This window comes from Elephantulus edwardii, unplaced genomic scaffold, assembly GCF_000299155.1.
Source record: "Elephantulus edwardii isolate Elephantulus edwardi_28Jun2011 unplaced genomic scaffold, EleEdw1.0 scaffold00187, whole genome shotgun sequence".
Lineage (NCBI taxonomy): Eukaryota > Metazoa > Chordata > Mammalia > Macroscelidea > Macroscelididae > Elephantulus > Elephantulus edwardii.
The window spans coordinates 5336827-5343569 of NW_006399937.1; positions in this window are offsets into that span (position 1 = coordinate 5336827).

Here is a 6743-nt window from a genome sequence, read left to right on the forward strand (position 1 = left end):
TTAAAAAGAGTAATAAAGCTTAAGAATAATTTGAATGTCTGAATGTTAAATGTAGAAGGGACTTAAGAATGGTTATAGTCATTCTCTTTCTCATTTAGCATGCCTAGAAATAAAAAAATTAGAACCAGCATATAGGGAAATTTTCTTTTTCCTACTTAAGCATTTTGCTCAAGGTCCCTCAGCTTTAATAGTGCAAATCAGAAATTGAAGCCAGAGGGCACATCAGGAGGTGAATCTGTGTGATGACCCCCAACACTTCTCAATAATCGGATTCCACTTCATGACATCAATTTCTCATTTATGTTCTTTTCTCTCCCTGACCCCCACTTTCCAAACTGAGGTTTCAAACGTTTCCTTGGTAATCCTTCCATCAGAAGGGCTTAAAATGTTTAACTATCTGCCAAAAACAACAAAAATAACAACAAAGGTCAAATAGGTATGTTGAAATTTTATAGAAAAATTAAATATTTATTCCTTGAAGCCAAAGAAGTTTATATAGTTTTAGAGCCTGGAATCCATTTTGAAGACAAATTATTGAACTTTTAAGGCAAGTTTCTAAAATGGAAATGTTGAAAAAGTTCCTATAATAAAGTTAACACAGCAAAAGGGAGCTAACCTGTGCAAGGACATTTTTTTCTTTTTCCCAGAACTTTGCTCAGTAGAGGAACTACTCCTTTGCCAACAATAAGAGAGGCAATTTCTGAAATGGTAGTTGAAAGCAAAGCCCATGTTTGACATAAACAAAAAATCTATCAAAAGCAAAGCCAGAGGAGTATAGTGACTTCTTTTTGTTTCTGTTTTTATTTGGTTTTGTTTGTTTGATTGTTTCGCTATTTAAAAATATTTCCCAACATTTACTTTGAAAACAAAAAATAAATATACAGGCAAGTCAGTAGGATGACAGGTTAAATGATTGTAATATAGTCATTAACTGTGATCATTACTCATTGCTATTGAGTTGGAACTTACTCATAAGAGGCCTTTCATTGGGCTTTGAAGGTTGGAATTACACTGGAGGAGATTGCCCATGTTCCTCCCTCAGAATCGCTGATGGATTCAAAGAGTGAAAGGACTCTCTGTCTCTGGGTTAGTACAGCAACATCCCAAGAACCAGAAAACAAGAGCGCGCTAGTTATTACCTAGATCTTAAAATGACTAATTTTTTTTTCTACTTGTTCTGCCAATAATCCATTAATACATCTTATTTTCTTAAAGCACTTCTCAGTAAGTTGTTCAATTAAGTGCTCTTCATGATTACACTGGCAGGCTTGTCAACAGTTTTGTTAGTTTTGTTTGTTTACATTTCTGGTTTTAAGAAAGGTTTGCTGAGAGTCTAGCAATTGTGAGGCTTAGATCCTCCAAAGCACTCTCCATCTCCACTTTTTAAAGTTGCTTCATATTGACCCTTATTTATTTGTATATAAATACAATATACATAGTCCCAAATTAATATAGCATGAAGGTCATCAATCATAGCATACTAGTTAGAAAGCATACATTAAAAATAATCAAGCTGTTTAAAATGGAATGAACTCATTTCCTGCTCCAACCCTGATTATTAGTCTCATCCTCACACAAAAATGGTTCCAGCTGTTTCTGTTTTCTTTTCTTCAGATGATGATCTCTGTAATTCTAAATGATACATTAAAATTACATTTTTGGTTGTGTCAACTTTATGCCACATAACTCTTCTGTAGAAGATGGGAATTTATATCCTCTATTTTTATTTCTTTTCCTCACTTTTAAAAAATAATTTTTGCAGTTTTACTTATAATTTTTCATAGTTATAGATAATATATATATGTATATATATATATATATATATATATATATATATTACACTCCTGTTTCTTTTCTCATCAACTGTAGAACATTTCCGTAATGTTTCATCATAAATTGTATGTAAGAAACTCAGTGTCATTAAACAGCCTTATTCCTGTTTGCAACAGTAACACACAAAAAACAATTCTCTAAGTATGATGACATTTTCTCAAGGAAAGCTAAGATTACTTTTTCCTTCAAGGAAGACACTTGATATTCAATAATAAAATTTTAGGTTGAAGTGAAAACTAAAATTTGGAAAACTTGTATCTACCATGCCAACTTGACAGCTTGCAGAATTAAGACATTTTTAATCAAATAAGTGGTATTATATTAGTAACAAATATAGTTTTTACTTAATAATAGTATGCATTAAGCTTTTAATTAGCATTAGTTTTTTTTTTTAAATGAACTTATTAGTAGTAATTTAGGGAGCTCTGGTTCCCTAGTGTTAAGTTTAACATGTCAGCATAAATTTATTAAATAATATATTTTAAATTATTTTTTATGTTTACAAATTTAATAATAAGGAACCCTTGTGGCATGGTGTGCAATGTGTTGGTATATTAACCTAAAGGTTTGTGGTTTGAATCCACCAGTAACTCCATGGGAGAAAAACCTAGAGTCTCTCAGATTTTTTCCGTGAAAATATGAGGCTGAATTTTCTTAATATTTTTCAATCAAACCAACATCTCAAACAGATTGAATTCAGAAGCAAATATGTGAATGTAAATATCTGCTATTAACTAGGATCATTTTTTAAAACCCCAAAAACTCATAAAGCAAAACAACTGAGGAATGTAACTCAACATTTTTTAAAAGTATTGTATTTTCATAAAAATGGTATTTATATCAATATTAATTGATTTGTTATTGTTCTGTTTAAAGGAATTAATGACATTTTATTTTACCTACCAATATGGTGATTCAATTTATTCCCATTGAGTCAGAGCCAAGCTATAGCTGTCCCTCCAGCAGGTTTTTGGAAAGCTGTAAGTTGTATAGGGAGCTATGTTTACATACTGGGTGTTTCAGTTGTGCTGCCAACTCATAGGTAAGTGGTTCAAATACACTAGTTGCTACACAGAAGAAAGGTGAATAATCTCCTCTCATAATATTTACAGCCTCTGACAATCTCCTGGAGGGGCACTTATTTCACAGATAATTAATAAGGATGATAGAAGAATAAATCATCTTTTGAGCAGTAATGTAGAAGAGTACTGGATATCTCGTGGACTGCAAAATAATGAACTGATACATGTTGAGAAAAAAATGCAGTCAGAGTGCCTTTTGGAGGCAAGGATGGCAAATTCTTCACCTCGTATTTTGGACATGTTGCAAGGAGAGGTTTATTCCTTGAAAGAGGAAATCATGCTTGGAAGGTTGGCGGATCAGTGAAAGAGAGGAAGACCCCATCGAGATTGACATGGTAATTGCAGCAATGGGCCCAAGTGTATTAGAGATAATGAAGATGGCACAGGACAGGACAAGATTCAGATCTGGTTTTCTTTTTTTCTCTTTTTTTAAAAATTTAAATTTATCATTAATTTCAGTAAAAATTTACAGAGACTTTGGATTTCCATTCATTCATTGTTGCACTTTTCTCCCCTCCCAACCTTCCCCTCCTCCACCCAGTACACTACCCTCTTGGAAAAGTAAAATTCTTTCATTGTTTTACAAACCCTCCCCCAGGTCCACTCCACCATGTAGCCTTTTCTCTAGACTTCTGTCATGACAAAAATACCTAATTACATATCCCTTTTAAACAGTTTTTTCCCTCATCTGTTTCAATGCAGTGTACATTGTTGAACCCATCTTTCTCAGTCTCTCCCCAACCCCAAAGTCAGTTATGTTTAACAGCAGTGGCACCATGCAGTATTTGTCCTTTTGTGACTGAGATATTTCACTCAGCATAAGTCCTCCAGGGTCACCCATTTTGAATAATATTGCATGAATTCCTTGTTTTTCAATGTAGCATAGTATTCCATTGTGTGACTATACCATTGCTTCTCTATCCATTCGTTTGTTGATGGGCATTTAGGTTGTTTCCAACTCCTTGCTATTGTGAACAAAGCCACAATAAACATGGGTGTGTATATATTTGCTTGGATGTCACTTATGGTCTCTTTGGGGTATATTCCCAGTAGTGGACTTGCTAGGTCAAATGGTATCTCTATTTGCAACTTTTTGAGAGAGCACCATACTGCCTTCCACAGTGTTTGCACCATTTTACACTCCCACCAACAGTGAATTAGGGTTCCAGTTTCTCCACAACTTTGCCAGCATTTGTTATTTGCTGTTCTGTTAAATTTTGCTATTAGGTCTGGGGTGAGATGATATCTCATAGTTGTTTTAATTTGCATCTCTCTCAGAGCTAGGGATTTTGAACATTTCTTCACGTGCTTGTTAGCCATCTGAATCTCTTCTTTGGTGAAGTGTCTGTTCTTATCTTGTGTCCATTTTTCTATTGGATTATTTTACCTTTATCTTGTTGTGGTGTCAGATCTGGTTTTCATAGAGTCATAGAGTCGCTATAGAGACTCAACTTGATGGCACCTGCCAACAACCTGCAGTATCCCCACAGCCGTTAACAATAATGTAAATCTTATGGAAGGAGTTTGCCCACTTTTCTCCTGAGGAGTCCTGCTGATGGAGTTGAAGTTTTAGAGAAGCACTGCCTTTGGGTTAGCAACACAAGTCCCTATGGATTTTGCCATCAGCGTTCCAAGTCAATATGAATAGTATAGGTCACTAGGACTATATAAGCAAAAGTGCTTTAGGAATCTCAAAAAAATCTCTATTTCACTTTGACAACATTCCATTGACCTTCCATAACAGTAAACTTTTTTTTTTTGGCCAGTAATTATTCCCTTTCCTATTTTGAGTCTTCTTGTGTTTTAGTTTCTTATACTTTTTAACTATAGGTTGTTTTGCTTTTGAATACCCTGAAGTTAGAGGGGATCCATAGCTGACCCGCCAGAGGGTTTTCAGAGACGGCGAACAGAACAGGAGGAGATTGCTCATCCTTCCCCTGTAGAGTAGTTGGTGGATTTGAACCACATGCCTTTGGGATTGCAGCACAGCTTCTCCAGTAGGCAATGAGAGCTCCTATATATAGGTTTTATTGTTATTACTATCATTATTTCAGTAAGGGCTAGGGAGAAAGGAGAAAATTTACCACATGACCAGTTTGTCATTTTTAATTTTTCATCTCATTTTCTGTAAAATGTCATTTCATTCTGTGTCTATCTCTCTAACTTACTCTGTCTCCTGAAAAGAAGAAAAAAAAAAGGGTGGGATGGATTGAGTTGGAGAGGTTAAGTGATACGTGATTAAATGAAAGATATTTTAAGAATGAGGAATGTGAATGGTCAATGTTAGTTACACATACATTGGTTTGAAAACATATATGCGTCTCTCTCTCTTCTCTCATATTGTCATTTCATCTCCCATTCACAGAAGATTTTGTTAAAGAGCACTTCTAAGAAGACAGTATGTATAGTTATTGTTGAGTTATATAAAAATGAACAAGTAGATACCTTAGTGGTATAGGTTAACATTCTTTGCTGAAAAGCACAAAACAAATTCCATTGTTGACTAGAATCAAATAAAAAGGGAACAAAAAACTGGTTCATGTAAAAACTTCAGCATGCTTCACAAACTAAAGTAAGTAAGCAGTTAACTGTAGCAGTGACCTGGACTTCAACTTCCCCATTCTAATTTCCTTGAATCTTTTTCTGAACTGCTCCTTTGAGTGATAAAAACACTCTCTGTGACACATGTGAATTTGTCCTTTAATGTAGCCCCAACCAACTTGTTAAATATCACTCTCTCTTGGCTACAATTTGCTCCACTTTATAGTTCTCAGAACTCAACCCTCTCTCCCCTGTTCAGATCACAAGAGATCAATTTCAGATTTACAGCAAAAGGTAACAATCATTTTTATAAAAATAAGGAAGGGCTGGAAAGTTTCATTTAGTCTCCCCCAAAATTAGGTCAGTGGGAAAGGAGAAAACGAAAAAAAACCAAAACCAAAACCAAAACCCAACCAAGCCCAAAACTAAACACCGAGAAACTCAGTGGATAAATCTTATCCAATGAGTATGTTAAAACAGGGACTGTCAATGTTGAGTATACATTTTCACCAGGAAGGAGGAAGGCAGTGAGCTCTCCAATATTTTAATAATGAAACCTTACCATTGTTTGATTTCCAGATTTTGCACTTCTTGCTTGTAAAATTTGTACTTTCTCTCCCTCATTTAGTGTCTTCAAATTCACTGTTCTTTGTGTTGAAGGAAAGTATAGCAATTTGATCAAAAGCACTAAAGTAAAAAGCTGTAGTTTCAAATGTTGGGCCCACCACTTTCTAGTTGCATAATCCTGAATATGTTAATTTCTCTCTGCTAAGATTTATCTTATCACTACCACAGGGATAATAAGTGTACCTATCTCAGAGTAAAAGAGATGACCTACATATAATGTTGATCCCTGAGTGGACCTTTAACTTTGTTTAACTAACAAAGAGTGGTGATTCTAAAATCCACATTGAGATGCCTCAAAGCAAAGTTCTGGTGATTTTCTTCTCAAGTGTCACAGCCTAGAAAACACAAGCCCGTGGAGTGTAGATCTACTCTAAAACAAATGAGATGACTCTGAGTTGGAGTTGACTGGAAGGCATTATTTTATAGCAATGCTTCAGCAAATGTGAGGTAAAATAAATAGGATAGTGAGGAATCATTGGGATCAGATATTCACAAAGCAAATGTAGAAAAAGACAGGAAGTCATTCAAGAGGCCATGCACTTTCTTTCAAGTTTTCTGATATTGAGTTTTCAAACTCTTCACATTTTTTGTTTGCAAGGAAATTATTGCATTTAATGGTATTTTTTATATATACATATATATTTATTAAATCATATATTC